The sequence below is a fragment of the Rhinoderma darwinii genome, chromosome 5 (genome assembly GCF_050947455.1).
Source record: "Rhinoderma darwinii isolate aRhiDar2 chromosome 5, aRhiDar2.hap1, whole genome shotgun sequence".
Lineage (NCBI taxonomy): Eukaryota > Metazoa > Chordata > Amphibia > Anura > Rhinodermatidae > Rhinoderma > Rhinoderma darwinii.
Window position 1 is genome coordinate 58758425 of NC_134691.1, and position 18506 is coordinate 58776930.

The 18506-nt window shown below is 51.8% G+C and overlaps 18 non-coding genes and 1 pseudogene across 18 annotated transcripts; all 19 read right to left on the bottom strand.

Annotated features, from left to right (window-relative positions):
* Positions 1 to 484: 484 nt before the first annotated feature.
* LOC142654823 (5S ribosomal RNA) lies at positions 485 to 603 on the bottom strand. The gene has a single exon (XR_012849159.1). It is a non-coding gene; the product is annotated as a 5S ribosomal RNA (ribosomal RNA).
* A 569-nt stretch (positions 604 to 1172) lies between these two features.
* Positions 1173 to 1292, bottom strand: LOC142654993 (5S ribosomal RNA). Its single transcript, XR_012849321.1, has one exon. It is a non-coding gene; the product is annotated as a 5S ribosomal RNA (ribosomal RNA).
* An 881-nt stretch (positions 1293 to 2173) lies between these two features.
* Positions 2174 to 2292, bottom strand: LOC142653405 (5S ribosomal RNA). The gene has a single exon (XR_012848337.1). It is a non-coding gene; the product is annotated as a 5S ribosomal RNA (ribosomal RNA).
* Positions 2293 to 3457: 1165 nt separating this feature from the next.
* Positions 3458 to 3576, bottom strand: LOC142653417 (5S ribosomal RNA). Its single transcript, XR_012848348.1, has one exon. It is a non-coding gene; the product is annotated as a 5S ribosomal RNA (ribosomal RNA).
* A 569-nt stretch (positions 3577 to 4145) lies between these two features.
* LOC142654995 (5S ribosomal RNA) lies at positions 4146 to 4265 on the bottom strand. The gene has a single exon (XR_012849323.1). It is a non-coding gene; the product is annotated as a 5S ribosomal RNA (ribosomal RNA).
* Positions 4266 to 5139: 874 nt separating this feature from the next.
* LOC142655089 (5S ribosomal RNA) lies at positions 5140 to 5258 on the bottom strand (annotated as a pseudogene).
* A 1119-nt stretch (positions 5259 to 6377) lies between these two features.
* Positions 6378 to 6496, bottom strand: LOC142654824 (5S ribosomal RNA). The gene has a single exon (XR_012849160.1). It is a non-coding gene; the product is annotated as a 5S ribosomal RNA (ribosomal RNA).
* A 569-nt stretch (positions 6497 to 7065) lies between these two features.
* LOC142654996 (5S ribosomal RNA) lies at positions 7066 to 7185 on the bottom strand. The gene has a single exon (XR_012849324.1). It is a non-coding gene; the product is annotated as a 5S ribosomal RNA (ribosomal RNA).
* Positions 7186 to 8066: 881 nt separating this feature from the next.
* On the bottom strand, positions 8067 to 8185 carry LOC142654309 (5S ribosomal RNA). The gene has a single exon (XR_012848992.1). It is a non-coding gene; the product is annotated as a 5S ribosomal RNA (ribosomal RNA).
* Positions 8186 to 9350: 1165 nt separating this feature from the next.
* LOC142654825 (5S ribosomal RNA) lies at positions 9351 to 9469 on the bottom strand. The gene has a single exon (XR_012849161.1). It is a non-coding gene; the product is annotated as a 5S ribosomal RNA (ribosomal RNA).
* Positions 9470 to 10038: 569 nt separating this feature from the next.
* On the bottom strand, positions 10039 to 10158 carry LOC142654997 (5S ribosomal RNA). Its single transcript, XR_012849325.1, has one exon. It is a non-coding gene; the product is annotated as a 5S ribosomal RNA (ribosomal RNA).
* Positions 10159 to 11039: 881 nt separating this feature from the next.
* LOC142653428 (5S ribosomal RNA) lies at positions 11040 to 11158 on the bottom strand. The gene has a single exon (XR_012848359.1). It is a non-coding gene; the product is annotated as a 5S ribosomal RNA (ribosomal RNA).
* Positions 11159 to 12336: 1178 nt separating this feature from the next.
* Positions 12337 to 12455, bottom strand: LOC142654826 (5S ribosomal RNA). The gene has a single exon (XR_012849162.1). It is a non-coding gene; the product is annotated as a 5S ribosomal RNA (ribosomal RNA).
* Positions 12456 to 13024: 569 nt separating this feature from the next.
* Positions 13025 to 13144, bottom strand: LOC142654998 (5S ribosomal RNA). Its single transcript, XR_012849326.1, has one exon. It is a non-coding gene; the product is annotated as a 5S ribosomal RNA (ribosomal RNA).
* Positions 13145 to 14038: 894 nt separating this feature from the next.
* On the bottom strand, positions 14039 to 14157 carry LOC142655062 (5S ribosomal RNA). The gene has a single exon (XR_012849387.1). It is a non-coding gene; the product is annotated as a 5S ribosomal RNA (ribosomal RNA).
* A 1165-nt stretch (positions 14158 to 15322) lies between these two features.
* LOC142654828 (5S ribosomal RNA) lies at positions 15323 to 15441 on the bottom strand. Its single transcript, XR_012849163.1, has one exon. It is a non-coding gene; the product is annotated as a 5S ribosomal RNA (ribosomal RNA).
* A 569-nt stretch (positions 15442 to 16010) lies between these two features.
* On the bottom strand, positions 16011 to 16130 carry LOC142654999 (5S ribosomal RNA). The gene has a single exon (XR_012849327.1). It is a non-coding gene; the product is annotated as a 5S ribosomal RNA (ribosomal RNA).
* An 881-nt stretch (positions 16131 to 17011) lies between these two features.
* LOC142653439 (5S ribosomal RNA) lies at positions 17012 to 17130 on the bottom strand. The gene has a single exon (XR_012848370.1). It is a non-coding gene; the product is annotated as a 5S ribosomal RNA (ribosomal RNA).
* A 1178-nt stretch (positions 17131 to 18308) lies between these two features.
* LOC142653450 (5S ribosomal RNA) lies at positions 18309 to 18427 on the bottom strand. The gene has a single exon (XR_012848381.1). It is a non-coding gene; the product is annotated as a 5S ribosomal RNA (ribosomal RNA).
* Between the last annotated feature and the right edge of the window lie 79 nt (positions 18428 to 18506).

Below are 18506 nucleotides of genomic sequence, written 5' to 3' on the forward strand. Positions count from 1 at the left end.
AAATCGGCCCAGTTGTGCCACAATTTGGGGGGATTGATGTGAGTAGAAATGGCTTTTAGCAGATCGCTATTACAGCTTGGCGTGGCACGTTAGCCAGCTGCTTTCCCAGGACTCTGAAGGCAAATGTGCCCAGCTATGCTGCAGTGTGGAGGATTGATCACTGGCAAACTAGGCAGGGCTCTTCACGCCCCAGCTTTCCCAGGCTCAGGACTTGCAAATGGGACTAATTATGCTGCCATATGAGAGGTGGGCATTTATCAGTGCATGACTAGGCAGGTCAGTCATTTTGCATTTTGGGAAAGCTGGGTAGCAACCTCTGGGCCCAAATGTGATGGATGAAATATTGGTTGTATAAAAAGCAAGAATTGAAAAGGGCAAGTGAGAGAAAGCAAATGAAAAGCGGTAAGTGTGCGGCTAAAAAAGTCAATGGGAAAAAGACATTGAGGACAGCGACCATTGCTTGTTGCAGCGAGGAAAAGCAAAAAGCCTACAGCACCTGGTATTCCCAGGCGGTCTCCCATCCAAGTACTAACCAGGCCTGACCCTGCTTAGCTTCCAAGATCAGACGAGATCGGGCGCATTCAGGGTGGTGTGGCCGTAGGCGGAGACAGGCCTCTCATTCACTCCTCTTCTACTTTCCAGTCTGGCTCTTGCCAGTGCTGAACACTGGGCCTATTTCTTCTATCCTTTGGCTTGATTTTTCGCTCGATTAACTGTCAGCAGCGTGGCACACCTAGGCGGCACACCTGGCCAGCCCCATGGCACCCACATGCCAAAGTCTCCTGCCTGTCGTTTTTCAAGGCCAAAGCAGGAAGTCAGCCCCTTTCCTCCTTCCTCACACTCGAGTCACCTAGTGGGCTGCATGCGCTGACCAACTGAAAGGGTCAGTTGCACAAACTTCTCTGCAGAGAGAGAAATTACTTCTGTTGGCCGACCGTCGGCTCAAGCCATCCCCTGGGCATCTGCTGAAAGCCTGGTCTCTTTTAACTCTATCATTTACATGTGTCAGGCTACAGGGGCAGTGAGGCCTTTTAGCTGGGGCACGCAGCTAGATAGTAGGCCGGTGCGGTCGCCTAGTGGTATGGCCGTTGGCAGCCACTGGGCCCAGAGCCGGAGATCCTGGAAGGATGGAAATGACAAAAACAGGAAGATACAGCCGAGAAAAAAAATACAGTCTACAGCACCCGGTATTCCCAGGAGGTCTCCCATCCAAGTACTGTCCGAGCCCGACCCCGCTTTGCTTCCGAGATCGGACGAGATCGGGCGTATTCAGGGTGGTGTGGCCGGTAGACGCAGCTGACCTCTTCTCCACCACCCTCATTTGTTCAAAGCCCAGTCAGCCTGGCCCTGGCCGGCACGTGGCCAAATTGGTGCGTGCACCAAAGACTCGCCAGCAGGTAACGCTCACCTGCGGCACAGTGGCAGACGCCATTAGGAGCTCAGGGTGCGCACACATGAGCCCTCCATCCCTTTGACGAGCGTCGGTTGCCATTGCCAGCCGGGCATGGAAAAACGCAGCACGCCTAGAAACTTTCAGTCCATGGATACCGGCATAGCACCACTCCGGCCCAACAGGGGGCGGCTGTTTCCGAAGGACCAATGCGACGACCGCAAGGGCTGGCAGGGGGAATACAGCCGACAGGTGTTGTTGACTAATGAAACAGCTGCCACAGCAGTGCTGAGCAGCGGGTGTCTTTTAAAAAGCCTCAGTGCAGGCTTTTCGACAGGCTAACAATGGAATGAGGGTGTGAAAGAGAGAGCAAGCTCGGCCAGGAAGGTGGGATGGAGCCAGGTGTACGGGAAACAATTAGGGAAGGAGGTGAGCTGGTGGTGGTGAATGATTGGAAGCGGCTATCAGCGCGCTTCCCTTTCCTACGCTGCGTTGTCTGCAAACGTGTGCTGCATTCGTGACGCTGTCAGTCAGCCTGCAGGTTAACACTGAGTGCCCCCAGTCCTGCAAGGGGCGCTGTTACTATTGAAATTCAGCCTCGTATTAAAAGCAGTAATGCTGGTGGTGGCCACCATGCTGATAAGGAGGACAGGGATTTTGCGAGCATTCAAAAGCGCAAAAGAGAAAGCTCAGGAAAAGAAGCAAGTGTGCAGTTGAAAAAGTCAATGGGAAAAAGGCATTGAGGACAGCGACCATTGCTTGTTGCAGTGAGGAAAAGCAAAAAGCCTACAGCACCTGGTATTCCCAGGCGGTCTCCCATCCAAGTACTAACCAGGCCTGACCCTGCTTAGCTTCCGAGATCAGACGAGATCGGGCGCATTCAGGGTGGTGTGGCCGTAGGCAGAGACAGGCCTCTCACTCACTGCTCTTCTACTTCACAGCACGCCTCTTTCCAGGGCTCAACACTAGCCCCTTTCCATCTTCTTCACTTTTATATCCCTTAAAGTGAAGCTAAACCTGAAAAATAAAATACATTTAAAAAAAACATTCAAAACAAAAAACAAATAGATGTATGACTACACTTGTAAAAAGGTCCCCTAGAAATGAGTCTGCTGCAGAAACAAGCAGTTTGCCTGACATCTAGCAGACCAAGAGGGAGTCCTTTCCTTCCTCTCAGCCTCCTCCATGTGCGGCTGGAGACCTGCTGCTATGAGCAGTGTGCACCAGCATGGCCTCACTGCTGAGACGTTCTTTTTGGGCCAAGGGGGCGGGGCTTAGTCTCCATTCACTCCAATGGAGTGTGTAAGCTGGCCAATGCTGAAGGACCTGAAACAGGGCAGCTCCAAGGCAACGATTGCACCTGCAATGGGTGACTTTTATATGTTTGCTGTTTTCTTTTACTTTACCTTGGGCTACTGTGGGCGGCTACATACTTGTTTGCAGCGTTTTGTCTTGCAACTGTGGAAAAACATATATATTCTGCCCTTTTGACACAAACGCAGCAAAAAGCCAGAGAAAATGCACCTCGTGAACGTACCCTTGCATTGTGCAAGTTACCCAGCTTTGCCAGGCTCCTGAAAGGCAAATCGGCCCAGTTGTGCCACAATTTGGGGGGATTGATGTGAGTAGAAATGGCTTTTAGCAGATCGCTATTACAGCTTGGCGTGGCACGTTAGCCAGCTGCTTTCCCAGGACTCTGAAGGCAAATGTGCCCAGCTATGCTGCAGTGTGGAGGATTGATCACTGGCAAACTAGGCAGGGCTCTTCACGCCCCAGCTTTCCCAGGCTCAGGACTTGCAAATGGGACTAATTATGCTGCCATATGAGAGGTGGGCATTTATCAGTGCATGACTAGGCAGGTCAGTCATTTTGCATTTTGGGAAAGCTGGGTAGCAACCTCTGGGCCCAAATGTGATGGATGAAATATTGGTTGTATAAAAAGCAAGAATTGAAAAGGGCAAGTGAGAGAAAGCAAATGAAAAGCGGTAAGTGTGCGGCTAAAAAAGTCAATGGGAAAAAGACATTGAGGACAGCGACCATTGCTTGTTGCAGCGAGGAAAAGCAAAAAGCCTACAGCACCTGGTATTCCCAGGCGGTCTCCCATCCAAGTACTAACCAGGCCTGACCCTGCTTAGCTTCCGAGATCAGACGAGATCGGGCGCATTCAGGGTGGTGTGGCCGTAGGCGGAGACAGGCCTCTCATTCACTGCTCTTCTACTTTCCAGTCTGGCTCTTGCCAGTGCTGAACACTGGGCCTATTTCTTCTATCCTTTGGCTTGATTTTTCGCTCGATTAACTGTCAGCAGCGTGGCACACCTAGGCGGCACACCTGGCCAGCCCCATGGCACCCACATGCCAAAGTCTCCTGCCTGTCGTTTTTCAAGGCCAAAGCAGGAAGTCAGCCCCTTTCCTCCTTCCTCACACTCGAGTCACCTAGTGGGCTGCATGCACTGACCAACTGAAAGGGTCAGTTGCACAAACTTCTCTGCAGAGAGAGAAATTACTTCTGTTGGCCGACCGTCGGCTCAAGCCATCCCCTGGGCATCTGCTGAAAGCCTGGTCTCTTTTAACTCTATCATTTACATGTGTCAGGCTACAGGGGCAGTGAGGCCTTTTAGCTGGGGCACGCAGCTAGATAGTAGGCCGGTGCGGTCGCCTAGTGGTATGGCCGTTGGCAGCCACTGGGCCCAGAGCCGGAGATCCTGGAAGGATGGAAATGACAAAAACAGGAAGATACAGCCGAGAAAAAAAATACAGTCTACAGCACCCGGTATTCCCAGGAGGTCTCCCATCCAAGTACTGTCCGAGCCCGACCCCGCTTTGCTTCCGAGATCGGACGAGATCGGGCGTATTCAGGGTGGTGTGGCCGGTAGACGCAGCTGACCTCTTCTCCACCACCCTCATTTGTTCAAAGCCCAGTCAGCCTGGCCCTGGCCGGCACGTGGCCAAATTGGTGCGTGCACCAAAGACTCGCCAGCAGGTAACGCTCACCTGCGGCACAGTGGCAGACGCCATTAGGAGCTCAGGGTGCGCACACATGAGCCCTCCATCCCTTTGACGAGCGTCGGTTGCCATTGCCAGCCGGGCATGGAAAAACGCAGCACGCCTAGAAACTTTCAGTCCATGGATACCGGCATAGCACCACTCCGGCCCAACAGGGGGCGGCTGTTTCCGAAGGACCAATGCGACGACCGCAAGGGCTGGCAGGGGGAATACAGCCGACAGGTGTTGTTGACTAATGAAACAGCTGCCACAGCAGTGCTGAGCAGCGGGTGTCTTTTAAAAAGCCTCAGTGCAGGCTTTTCGACAGGCTAACAATGGAATGAGGGTGTGAAAGAGAGAGCAAGCTCGGCCAGGAAGGTGGGATGGAGCCAGGTGTACGGGAAACAATTAGGGAAGGATGTGAGCTGGTGGTGGTGAGTGATTGGAAGCGGCTTTCAGCGCGCTTCCCTTTCCTACGCTGCGTTGTCTGCAAACGTGTGCTGCTTTCGTGACGATGTCAGTCAGCCTGCAGGTTAACACTGAGTGCCCCCAGTCCTGCAAGGGGCGCTGTTACTATTGAAATTCAGCCTTGTATTAAAAGCAGTAATGCTGGTGGTGGCCACCATGCTGATAAGGAGGACAGGGATTTTGCGAGCATTCAAAAGCGCAAAAGAGAAAGCTCAGGAAAAGAAGCAAGTGTGCAGTTGAAAAAGTCAATGGGAAAAAGGCATTGAGGACAGCGACCATTGCTTGTTGCAGTGAGGAAAAGCAAAAAGCACCTGGTATTCCCAGGCGGTCTCCCATCCAAGTACTAACCAGGCCTGACGCTGCTTAGCTTCCGAGATCAGACGAGATTGGGCGCATTCAGGGTGGTGTGGCCGTAGGCAGAGACAGGCCTCTCACTCACTGCTCTTCTACTTCACAGCACGCCTTTTTCCAGGGCTCAACACTAGCCCCTTTCCATTTTCTTCACTTTTATATCCCTTAAAGTGAAGCTAAACCTGAAAAATAAAATACATTTTAAAAAAACATTCAAAACAAAAAACAAATAGATGTATGACTACACTTGTAAAAAGGTCCCCTAGAAATGAGTCTGCTGCAGCCTCCTCCATGTGCGGCTGGAGACCTGCTGCTATGAGCAGTGTGCACCAGCATGGCCTCACTGCTGAGACGTTCTTTTTGGGCCAAGGGGGCGGGGCTTAGTCTCCATTCACTCCAATGGAGTGTGTAAGCTGGCCAATGCTGAAGGACCTGAAACAGGGCAGCTCCAAGGCAACGATTGCACCTGCAATTGGTGACTTTTATATGTTTGCTGTTTTCTTTTACTTTACCTTGGGCTACTGTGGGCGGCTACTGTGGGCGGCTACATACTTGTTTGCAGCGTTTTGTCTTGCAACTGTGGAAAAACATATATATTCTGCCCTTTTGACACAAACGCAGCAAAAAGCCAGAGAAAATGCACCTCGTGAACGTACCCTTGCATTGTGCAAGTTACCCAGCTTTGCCAGGCTCCTGAAAGGCAAATCGGCCCAGTTGTGCCACAATTTGGGGGGATTGATGTGAGTAGAAATGGCTTTTAGCAGATCGCTATTACAGCTTGGCGTGGCACGTTAGCCAGCTGCTTTCCCAGGACTCTGAAGGCAAATGTGCCCAGCTATGCTGCAGTGTGGAGGATTGATCACTGGCAAACTAGGCAGGGCTCTTCACGCCCCAGCTTTCCCAGGCTCAGGACTTGCAAATGGGACTAATTATGCTGCCATATGAGAGGTGGGCATTTATCAGTGCATGACTAGGCAGGTCAGTCATTTTGCATTTTGGGAAAGCTGGGTAGCAACCTCTGGGCCCAAATGTGATGGATGAAATATTGGTTGTATAAAAAGCAAGAATTGAAAAGGGCAAGTGAGAGAAAGCAAATGAAAAGCGGTAAGTGTGCGGCTAAAAAAGTCAATGGGAAAAAGACATTGAGGACAGCGACCATTGCTTGTTGCAGCGAGGAAAAGCAAAAAGCCTACAGCACCTGGTATTCCCAGGCGGTCTCCCATCCAAGTACTAACCAGGCCTGACCCTGCTTAGCTTCCAAGATCAGACGAGATCGGGCGCATTCAGGGTGGTGTGGCCGTAGGCGGAGACAGGCCTCTCATTCACTGCTCTTCTACTTTCCAGTCTGGCTCTTGCCAGTGCTGAACACTGGGCCTATTTCTTCTATCCTTTGGCTTGATTTTTCGCTCGATTAACTGTCAGCAGCGTGGCACACCTAGGCGGCACACCTGGCCAGCCCCATGGCACCCACATGCCAAAGTCTCCTGCCTGTCGTTTTTCAAGGCCAAAGCAGGAAGTCAGCCCCTTTCCTCCTTCCTCACACTCGAGTCACCTAGTGGGCTGCATGCGCTGACCAACTGAAAGGGTCAGTTGCACAAACTTCTCTGCAGAGAGAGAAATTACTTCTGTTGGCCGACCGTCGGCTCAAGCCATCCCCTGGGCATCTGCTGAAAGCCTGGTCTCTTTTAACTCTATCATTTACATGTGTCAGGCTACAGGGGCAGTGAGGCCTTTTAGCTGGGGCACGCAGCTAGATAGTAGGCCGGTGCGGTCGCCTAGTGGTATGGCCGTTGGCAGCCACTGGGCCCAGAGCCGGAGATCCTGGAAGGATGGAAATGACAAAAACAGGAAGATACAGCCGAGAAAAAAAATACAGTCTACAGCACCCGGTATTCCCAGGAGGTCTCCCATCCAAGTACTGTCCGAGCCCGACCCCGCTTTGCTTCCGAGATCGGACGAGATCGGGCGTATTCAGGGTGGTGTGGCCGGTAGACGCAGCTGACCTCTTCTCCACCACCCTCATTTGTTCAAAGCCCAGTCAGCCTGGCCCTGGCCGGCACGTGGCCAAATTGGTGCGTGCACCAAAGACTCGCCAGCAGGTAACGCTCACCTGCGGCACAGTGGCAGACGCCATTAGGAGCTCAGGGTGCGCACACATGAGCCCTCCATCCCTTTGACGAGCGTCGGTTGCCATTGCCAGCCGGGCATGGAAAAACGCAGCACGCCTAGAAACTTTCAGTCCATGGATACCGGCATAGCACCACTCCGGCCCAACAGGGGGCGGCTGTTTCCGAAGGACCAATGCGACGACCGCAAGGGCTGGCAGGGGGAATACAGCCGACAGGTGTTGTTGACTAATGAAACAGCTGCCACAGCAGTGCTGAGCAGCGGGTGTCTTTTAAAAAGCCTCAGTGCAGGCTTTTCGACAGGCTAACAATGGAATGAGGGTGTGAAAGAGAGAGCAAGCTCGGCCAGGAAGGTGGGATGGAGCCAGGTGTACGGGAAACAATTAGGGAAGGAGGTGAGCTGGTGGTGGTGAGTGATTGGAAGCGGCTTTCAGCGCGCTTCCCTTTCCTACGCTGCGTTGTCTGCAAACGTGTGCTGCTTTCGTGACGATGTCAGTCAGCCTGCAGGTTAACACTGAGTGCCCCCAGTCCTGCAAGGGGCGCTGTTACTATTGAAATTCAGCCTTGTTTTAAAAGCAGTAATGCTGGTGGTGGCCACCATGCTGATAAGGAGGACAGGGATTTTGCGAGCATTCAAAAGCGCAAAAGAGAAAGCTCAGGAAAAGAAGCAAGTGTGCAGTTGAAAAAGTCAATGGGAAAAAGGCATTGAGGACAGCGACCATTGCTTGTTGCAGTGAGGAAAAGCAAAAAGCCTACAGCACCTGGTATTCCCAGGCGGTCTCCCATCCAAGTACTAACCAGGCCTGACCCTGCTTAGCTTCCGAGATCAGACGAGATCGGGCACATTCAGGGTGGTGTGGCCGTAGGCAGAGACAGGCCTCTCACTCACTGCTCTTCTACTTCACAGCACGCCTCTTTCCAGGGCTCAACACTAGCCCCTTTCCATTTTCTTCACTTTTATATCTCTTAAAGTGAAGCTAAACCTGAAAAATAAAATACATTTAAAAAAAACATTCAAAACAAAAAACAAATAGATGTATGACTACACTTGTAAAAAGGTCCCCTAGAAATGAGTCTGCTGCAGAAACAAGCAGTTTGCCTGACATCTAGCAGACCAAGAGGGAGTCCTTTCCTTCCTCTCAGCCTCCTCCATGTGCGGCTGGAGACCTGCTGCTATGAGCAGTGTGCACCAGCATGGCCTCACTGCTGAGACGTTCTTTTTGGGCCAAGGGGGCGGGGCTTAGTCTCCATTCACTCCAATGGAGTGTGTAAGCTGGCCAATGCTGAAGGACCTGAAACAGGGCAGCTCCAAGGCAACGATTGCACCTGCAATGGGTGACTTTTATATGTTTGCTGTTTTCTTTTACTTTACCTTGGGCTACTGTGGGCGGCTACATACTTGTTTGCAGCGTTTTGTCTTGCAACTGTGGAAAAACATATATATTCTGCCCTTTTGACACAAACGCAGCAAAAAGCCAGAGAAAATGCACCTCGTGAACGTACCCTTGCATTGTGCAAGTTACCCAGCTTTGCCAGGCTCCTGAAAGGCAAATCGGCCCAGTTGTGCCACAATTTGGGGGGATTGATGTGAGTAGAAATGGCTTTTAGCAGATCGCTATTACAGCTTGGCGTGGCACGTTAGCCAGCTGCTTTCCCAGGACTCTGAAGGCAAATGTGCCCAGCTATGCTGCAGTGTGGAGGATTGATCACTGGCAAACTAGGCAGGGCTCTTCACGCCCCAGCTTTCCCAGGCTCAGGACTTGCAAATGGGACTAATTATGCTGCCATATGAGAGGTGGGCATTTATCAGTGCATGACTAGGCAGGTCAGTCATTTTGCATTTTGGGAAAGCTGGGTAGCAACCTCTGGGCCCAAATGTGATGGATGAAATATTGGTTGTATAAAAAGCAAGAATTGAAAAGGGCAAGTGAGAGAAAGCAAATGAAAAGCGGTAAGTGTGCGGCTAAAAAAGTCAATGGGAAAAAGACATTGAGGACAGCGACCATTGCTTGTTGCAGCGAGGAAAAGCAAAAAGCCTACAGCACCTGGTATTCCCAGGCGGTCTCCCATCCAAGTACTAACCAGGCCTGACCCTGCTTAGCTTCCAAGATCAGACGAGATCGGGCGCATTCAGGGTGGTGTGGCCGTAGGCGGAGACAGGCCTCTCATTCACTGCTCTTCTACTTTCCAGTCTGGCTCTTGCCAGTGCTGAACACTGGGCCTATTTCTTCTATCCTTTGGCTTGATTTTTCGCTCGATTAACTGTCAGCAGCGTGGCACACCTAGGCGGCACACCTGGCCAGCCCCATGGCACCCACATGCCAAAGTCTCCTGCCTGTCGTTTTTCAAGGCCAAAGCAGGAAGTCAGCCCCTTTCCTCCTTCCTCACACTCGAGTCACCTAGTGGGCTGCATGCACTGACCAACTGAAAGGGTCAGTTGCACAAACTTCTCTGCAGAGAGAGAAATTACTTCTGTTGGCCGACCGTCGGCTCAAGCCATCCCCTGGGCATCTGCTGAAAGCCTGGTCTCTTTTAACTCTATCATTTACATGTGTCAGGCTACAGGGGCAGTGAGGCCTTTTAGCTGGGGCACGCAGCTAGATAGTAGGCCGGTGCGGTCGCCTAGTGGTATGGCCGTTGGCAGCCACTGGGCCCAGAGCCGGAGATCCTGGAAGGATGGAAATGACAAAAACAGGAAGATACAGCCGAGAAAAAAAATACAGTCTACAGCACCCGGTATTCCCAGGAGGTCTCCCATCCAAGTACTGTCCGAGCCCGACCCCGCTTTGCTTCCGAGATCGGACGAGATCGGGCGTATTCAGGGTGGTGTGGCCGGTAGACGCAGCTGACCTCTTCTCCACCACCCTCATTTGTTCAAAGCCCAGTCAGCCTGGTCCTGGCCGGCACGTGGCCAAATTGGTGCGTGCACCAAAGACTCGCCAGCAGGTAACGCTCACCTGCGGCACAGTGGCAGACGCCATTAGGAGCTCAGGGTGCGCACACATGAGCCCTCCATCCCTTTGACGAGCGTCGGTTGCCATTGCCAGCCGGGCATGGAAAAACGCAGCACGCCTAGAAACTTTCAGTCCATGGATACCGGCATAGCACCACTCCGGCCCAACAGGGGGCGGCTGTTTCCGAAGGACCAATGCGACGACCGCAAGGGCTGGCAGGGGGAATACAGCCGACAGGTGTTGTTGACTAATGAAACAGCTGCCACAGCAGTGATGAGCAGCGGGTGTCTTTTAAAAAGCCTCAGTGCAGGCTTTTCGACAGGCTAACAATGGAATGAGGGTGTGAAAGAGAGAGCAAGCTCGGCCAGGAAGGTGGGATGGAGCCAGGTGTACGGGAAACAATTAGGGAAGGAGGTGAGCTGGTGGTGGTGAGTGATTGGAAGCGGCTTTCAGCGCGCTTCCCTTTCCTACGCTGCGTTGTCTGCAAACGTGTGCTGCTTTCGTGACGATGTCAGTCAGCCTGCAGGTTAACACTGAGTGCCCCCAGTCCTGCAAGGGGCGCTGTTACTATTGAAATTCAGCCTTGTATTAAAAGCAGTAATGCTGGTGGTGGCCACCATGCTGATAAGGAGGACAGGGATTTTGCGAGCATTCAAAAGCGCAAAAGAGAAAGCTCAGGAAAAGAAGCAAGTGTGCAGTTGAAAAAGTCAATGGGAAAAAGGCATTGAGGACAGCGACCATTGCTTGTTGCAGTGAGGAAAAGCAAAAAGCCTACAGCACCTGGTATTCCCAGGCGGTCTCCCATCCAAGTACTAACCAGGCCTGACCCTGCTTAGCTTCCGAGATCAGACGAGATCGGGCGCATTCAGGGTGGTGTGGCCGTAGGCAGAGACAGGCCTCTCACTCACTGCTCTTCTACTTCACAGCACGCCTCTTTCCAGGGCTCAACACTAGCCCCTTTCCATTTTCTTCACTTTTATATCCCTTAAAGTGAAGCTAAACCTGAAAAATAAAATACATTTTAAAAAAACATTCAAAACAAAAAACAAATAGATGTATGACTACACTTGTAAAAAGGTCCCCTAGAAATGAGTCTGCTGCAGAAACAAGCAGTTTGCCTGAAATCTAGCAGACCAAGAGGGAGTCCTTTCCTTCCTCTCAGCCTCCTCCATGTGCGGCTGGAGACCTGCTGCTATGAGCAGTGTGCACCAGCATGGCCTCACTGCTGAGACGTTCTTTTTGGGCCAAGGGGGCGGGGCTTAGTCTCCATTCACTCCAATGGAGTGTGTAAGCTGGCCAATGCTGAAGGACCTGAAACAGGGCAGCTCCAAGGCAACGATTGCACCTGCAATTGGTGACTTTTATATGTTTGCTGTTTTCTTTTACTTTACCTTGGGCTACTGTGGGCGGCTACTGTGGGCGGCTACATACTTGTTTGCAGCGTTTTGTCTTGCAACTGTGGAAAAACATATATATTCTGCCCTTTTGACACAAACGCAGCAAAAAGCCAGAGAAAATGCACCTCGTGAACGTACCCTTGCATTGTGCAAGTTACCCAGCTTTGCCAGGCTCCTGAAAGGCAAATCGGCCCAGTTGTGCCACAATTTGGGGGGATTGATGTGAGTAGAAATGGCTTTTAGCAGATCGCTATTACAGCTTGGCGTGGCACGTTAGCCAGCTGCTTTCCCAGGACTCTGAAGGCAAATGTGCCCAGCTATGCTGCAGTGTGGAGGATTGATCACTGGCAAACTAGGCAGGGCTCTTCACGCCCCAGCTTTCCCAGGCTCAGGACTTGCAAATGGGACTAATTATGCTGCCATATGAGAGGTGGGCATTTATCAGTGCATGACTAGGCAGGTCAGTCATTTTGCATTTTGGGAAAGCTGGGTAGCAACCTCTGGGCCCAAATGTGATGGATGAAATATTGGTTGTATAAAAAGCAAGAATTGAAAAGGGCAAGTGAGAGAAAGTAAATGAAAAGCGGTAAGTGTGCGGCTAAAAAAGTCAATGGGAAAAAGACATTGAGGACAGCGACCATTGCTTGTTGCAGCGAGGAAAAGCAAAAAGCCTACAGCACCTGGTATTCCCAGGCGGTCTCCCATCCAAGTACTAACCAGGCCTGACCCTGCTTAGCTTCCAAGATCAGACGAGATCGGGCGCATTCAGGGTGGTGTGGCCGTAGGCGGAGACAGGCCTCTCATTCACTGCTCTTCTACTTTCCAGTCTGGCTCTTGCCAGTGCTGAACACTGGGCCTATTTCTTCTATCCTTTGGCTTGATTTTTCGCTCGATTAACTGTCAGCAGCGTGGCACACCTAGGCGGCACACCTGGCCAGCCCCATGGCACCCACATGCCAAAGTCTCCTGCCTGTCGTTTTTCAAGGCCAAAGCAGGAAGTCAGCCCCTTTCCTCCTTCCTCACACTCGAGTCACCTAGTGGGCTGCATGCGCTGACCAACTGAAAGGGTCAGTTGCACAAACTTCTCTGCAGAGAGAGAAATTACTTCTGTTGGCCGACCGTCGGCTCAAGCCATCCCCTGGGCATCTGCTGAAAGCCTGGTCTCTTTTAACTCTATCATTTACATGTGTCAGGCTACAGGGGCAGTGAGGCCTTTTAGCTGGGGCACGCAGCTAGATAGTAGGCCGGTGCGGTCGCCTAGTGGTATGGCCGTTGGCAGCCACTGGGCCCAGAGCCGGAGATCCTGGAAGGATGGAAATGACAAAAACAGGAAGATACAGCCGAGAAAAAAAATACAGTCTACAGCACCCGGTATTCCCAGGAGGTCTCCCATCCAAGTACTGTCCGAGCCCGACCCCGCTTTGCTTCCGAGATCGGACGAGATCGGGCGTATTCAGGGTGGTGTGGCCGGTAGACGCAGCTGACCTCTTCTCCACCACCCTCATTTGTTCAAAGCCCAGTCAGCCTGGCCCTGGCCGGCACGTGGCCAAATTGGTGCGTGCACCAAAGACTCGCCAGCAGGTAACGCTCACCTGCGGCACAGTGGCAGACGCCATTAGGAGCTCAGGGTGCGCACACATGAGCCCTCCATCCCTTTGACGAGCGTCGGTTGCCATTGCCAGTTGCCATTGCCAGCCGGGCATGGAAAAACGCAGCACGCCTAGAAACTTTCAGTCCATGGATACCGGCATAGCACCACTCCGGCCCAACAGGGGGCGGCTGTTTCCGAAGGACCAATGCGACGACCGCAAGGGCTGGCAGGGGGAATACAGCCGACAGGTGTTGTTGACTAATGAAACAGCTGCCACAGCAGTGCTGAGCAGCGGGTGTCTTTTAAAAAGCCTCAGTGCAGGCTTTTCGACAGGCTAACAATGGAATGAGGGTGTGAAAGAGAGAGCAAGCTCGGCCAGGAAGGTGGGATGGAGCCAGGTGTACGGGAAACAATTAGGGAAGGAGGTGAGCTGGTGGTGGTGAGTGATTGGAAGCGGCTTTCAGCGCGCTTCCCTTTCCTACGCTGCGTTGTCTGCAAACGTGTGCTGCTTTCGTGACGATGTCAGTCAGCCTGCAGGTTAACACTGAGTGCCCCCAGTCCTGCAAGGGGCGCTGTTACTATTGAAATTCAGCCTTGTTTTAAAAGCAGTAATGCTGGTGGTGGCCACCATGCTGATAAGGAGGACAGGGATTTTGCGAGCATTCAAAAGCGCAAAAGAGAAAGCTCAGGAAAAGAAGCAAGTGTGCAGTTGAAAAAGTCAATGGGAAAAAGGCATTGAGGACAGCGACCATTGCTTGTTGCAGTGAGGAAAAGCAAAAAGCCTACAGCACCTGGTATTCCCAGGCGGTCTCCCATCCAAGTACTAACCAGGCCTGACCCTGCTTAGCTTCCGTGATCAGACGAGATCTGGCACATTCAGGGTGGTGTGGCCGTAGGCAGAGACAGGCCTCTCACTCACTGCTCTTCTACTTCACAGCACGCCTCTTTCCAGGGCTCAACACTAGCCCCTTTCCATTTTCTTCACTTTTATATCTCTTAAAGTGAAGCTAAACCTGAAAAATAAAATACATTTAAAAAAAACATTCAAAACAAAAAACAAATAGATGTATGACTACACTTGTAAAAAGGTCCCCTAGAAATGAGTCTGCTGCAGAAACAAGCAGTTTGCCTGACATCTAGCAGACCAAGAGGGAGTCCTTTCCTTCCTCTCAGCCTCCTCCATGTGCGGCTGGAGACCTGCTGCTATGAGCAGTGTGCACCAGCATGGCCTCACTGCTGAGACGTTCTTTTTGGGCCAAGGGGGCGGGGCTTAGTCTCCATTCACTCCAATGGAGTGTGTAAGCTGGCCAATGCTGAAGGACCTGAAACAGGGCAGCTCCAAGGCAACGATTGCACCTGCAATGGGTGACTTTTATATGTTTGCTGTTTTCTTTTACTTTACCTTGGGCTACTGTGGGCGGCTACATACTTGTTTGCAGCGTTTTGTCTTGCAACTGTGGAAAAACATATATATTCTGCCCTTTTGACACAAACGCAGCAAAAAGCCAGAGAAAATGCACCTCGTGAACGTACCCTTGCATTGTGCAAGTTACCCAGCTTTGCCAGGCTCCTGAAAGGCAAATCGGCCCAGTTGTGCCACAATTTGGGGGGATTGATGTGAGTAGAAATGGCTTTTAGCAGATCGCTATTACAGCTTGGCGTGGCACGTTAGCCAGCTGCTTTCCCAGGACTCTGAAGGCAAATGTGCCCAGCTATGCTGCAGTGTGGAGGATTGATCACTGGCAAACTAGGCAGGGCTCTTCACGCCCCAGCTTTCCCAGGCTCAGGACTTGCAAATGGGACTAATTATGCTGCCATATGAGAGGTGGGCATTTATCAGTGCATGACTAGGCAGGTCAGTCATTTTGCATTTTGGGAAAGCTGGGTAGCAACCTCTGGGCCCAAATGTGATGGATGAAATATTGGTTGTATAAAAAGCAAGAATTGAAAAGGGCAAGTGAGAGAAAGCAAATGAAAAGCGGTAAGTGTGCGGCTAAAAAAGTCAATGGGAAAAAGACATTGAGGACAGCGACCATTGCTTGTTGCAGCGAGGAAAAGCAAAAAGCCTACAGCACCTGGTATTCCCAGGCGGTCTCCCATCCAAGTACTAACCAGGCCTGACCCTGCTTAGCTTCCAAGATCAGACGAGATCGGGCGCATTCAGGGTGGTGTGGCCGTAGGCGGAGACAGGCCTCTCATTCACTGCTCTTCTACTTTCCAGTCTGGCTCTTGCCAGTGCTGAACACTGGGCCTATTTCTTCTATCCTTTGGCTTGATTTTTCGCTCGATTAACTGTCAGCAGCGTGGCACACCTAGGCGGCACACCTGGCCAGCCCCATGGCACCCACATGCCAAAGTCTCCTGCCTGTCGTTTTTCAAGGCCAAAGCAGGAAGTCAGCCCCTTTCCTCCTTCCTCACACTCGAGTCACCTAGTGGGCTGCATGCACTGACCAACTGAAAGGGTCAGTTGCACAAACTTCTCTGCAGAGAGAGAAATTACTTCTGTTGGCCGACCGTCGGCTCAAGCCATCCCCTGGGCATCTGCTGAAAGCCTGGTCTCTTTTAACTCTATCATTTACATGTGTCAGGCTACAGGGGCAGTGAGGCCTTTTAGCTGGGGCACGCAGCTAGATAGTAGGCCGGTGCGGTCGCCTAGTGGTATGGCCGTTGGCAGCCACTGGGCCCAGAGCCGGAGATCCTGGAAGGATGGAAATGACAAAAACAGGAAGATACAGCCGAGAAAAAAAATACAGTCTACAGCACCCGGTATTCCCAGGAGGTCTCCCATCCAAGTACTGTCCGAGCCCGACCCCGCTTTGCTTCCGAGATCGGACGAGATCGGGCGTATTCAGGGTGGTGTGGCCGGTAGACGCAGCTGACCTCTTCTCCACCACCCTCATTTGTTCAAAGCCCAGTCAGCCTGGTCCTGGCCGGCACGTGGCCAAATTGGTGCGTGCACCAAAGACTCGCCAGCAGGTAACGCTCACCTGCGGCACAGTGGCAGACGCCATTAGGAGCTCAGGGTGCGCACACATGAGCCCTCCATCCCTTTGACGAGCGTCGGTTGCCATTGCCAGCCGGGCATGGAAAAACGCAGCACGCCTAGAAACTTTCAGTCCATGGATACCGGCATAGCACCACTCCGGCCCAACAGGGGGCGGCTGTTTCCGAAGGACCAATGCGACGACCGCAAGGGCTGGCAGGGGGAATACAGCCGACAGGTGTTGTTGACTAATGAAACAGCTGCCACAGCAGTGATGAGCAGCGGGTGTCTTTTAAAAAGCCTCAGTGCAGGCTTTTCGACAGGCTAACAATGGAATGAGGGTGTGAAAGAGAGAGCAAGCTCGGCCAGGAAGGTGGGATGGAGCCAGGTGTACGGGAAACAATTAGGGAAGGAGGTGAGCTGGTGGTGGTGAGTGATTGGAAGCGGCTTTCAGCGCGCTTCCCTTTCCTACGCTGCGTTGTCTGCAAACGTGTGCTGCTTTCGTGACGATGTCAGTCAGCCTGCAGGTTAACACTGAGTGCCCCCAGTCCTGCAAGGGGCGCTGTTACTATTGAAATTCAGCCTTGTATTAAAAGCAGTAATGCTGGTGGTGGCCACCATGCTGATAAGGAGGACAGGGATTTTGCGAGCATTCAAAAGCGCAAAAGAGAAAGCTCAGGAAAAGAAGCAAGTGTGCAGTTGAAAAAGTCAATGGGAAAAAGGCATTGAGGACAGCGACCATTGCTTGTTGCAGTGAGGAAAAGCAAAAAGCCTACAGCACCTGGTATTCCCAGGCGGTCTCCCATCCAAGTACTAACCAGGCCTGACCCTGCTTAGCTTCCGAGATCAGACGAGATCGGGCGCATTCAGGGTGGTGTGGCCGTAGGCAGAGACAGGCCTCTCACTCACTGCTCTTCTACTTCACAGCACGCCTCTTTCCAGGGCTCAACACTAGCCCCTTTCCATTTTCTTCACTTTTATATCCCTTAAAGTGAAGCTAAACCTGAAAAATAAAATACATTTTAAAAAAACATTCAAAACAAAAAACAAATAGATGTATGACTACACTTGTAAAAAGGTCCCCTAGAAATGAGTCTGCTGCAGAAACAAGCAGTTTGCCTGAAATCTAGCAGACCAAGAGGGAGTCCTTTCCTTCCTCTCAGCCTCCTCCATGTGCGGCTGGAGACCTGCTGCTATGAGCAGTGTGCACCAGCATGGCCTCACTGCTGAGACGTTCTTTTTGGGCCAAGGGGGCGGGGCTTAGTCTCCATTCACTCCAATGGAGTGTGTAAGCTGGCCAATGCTGAAGGACCTGAAACAGGGCAGCTCCAAGGCAACGATTGCACCTGCAATTGGTGACTTTTATATGTTTGCTGTTTTCTTTTACTTTACCTTGGGCTACTGTGGGCGGCTACTGTGGGCGGCTACATACTTGTTTGCAGCGTTTTGTCTTGCAACTGTGGAAAAACATATATATTCTGCCCTTTTGACACAAACGCAGCAAAAAGCCAGAGAAAATGCACCTCGTGAACGTACCCTTGCATTGTGCAAGTTACCCAGCTTTGCCAGGCTCCTGAAAGGCAAATCGGCCCAGTTGTGCCACAATTTGGGGGGATTGATGTGAGTAGAAATGGCTTTTAGCAGATCGCTATTACAGCTTGGCGTGGCACGTTAGCCAGCTGCTTTCCCAGGACTCTGAAGGCAAATGTGCCCAGCTATGCTGCAGTGTGGAGGATTGATCACTGGCAAACTAGGCAGGGCTCTTCACGCCCCAGCTTTCCCAGGCTCAGGACTTGCAAATGGGACTAATTATGCTGCCATATGAGAGGTGGGCATTTATCAGTGCATGACTAGGCAGGTCAGTCATTTTGCATTTTGGGAAAGCTGGGTAGCAACCTCTGGGCCCAAATGTGATGGATGAAATATTGGTTGTATAAAAAGCAAGAATTGAAAAGGGCAAGTGAGAGAAAGCAAATGAAAAGCGGTAAGTGTGCGGCTAAAAAAGTCAATGGGAAAAAGACATTGAGGACAGCGACCATTGCTTGTTGCAGCGAGGAAAAGCAAAAAGCCTACAGCACCTGGTATTCCCAGGCGGTCTCCCATCCAAGTACTAACCAGGCCTGACCCTGCTTAGCTTCCGAGATCAGACGAGATCGGGCGCATTCAGGGTGGTGTGGCCGTAGGCGGAGACAGGTCTCTCATTCACTGCTCTTCTACTTTCCAGTCTGGCTCTTGCCAGTGCTGAACACTGGGCCTATTTCTTC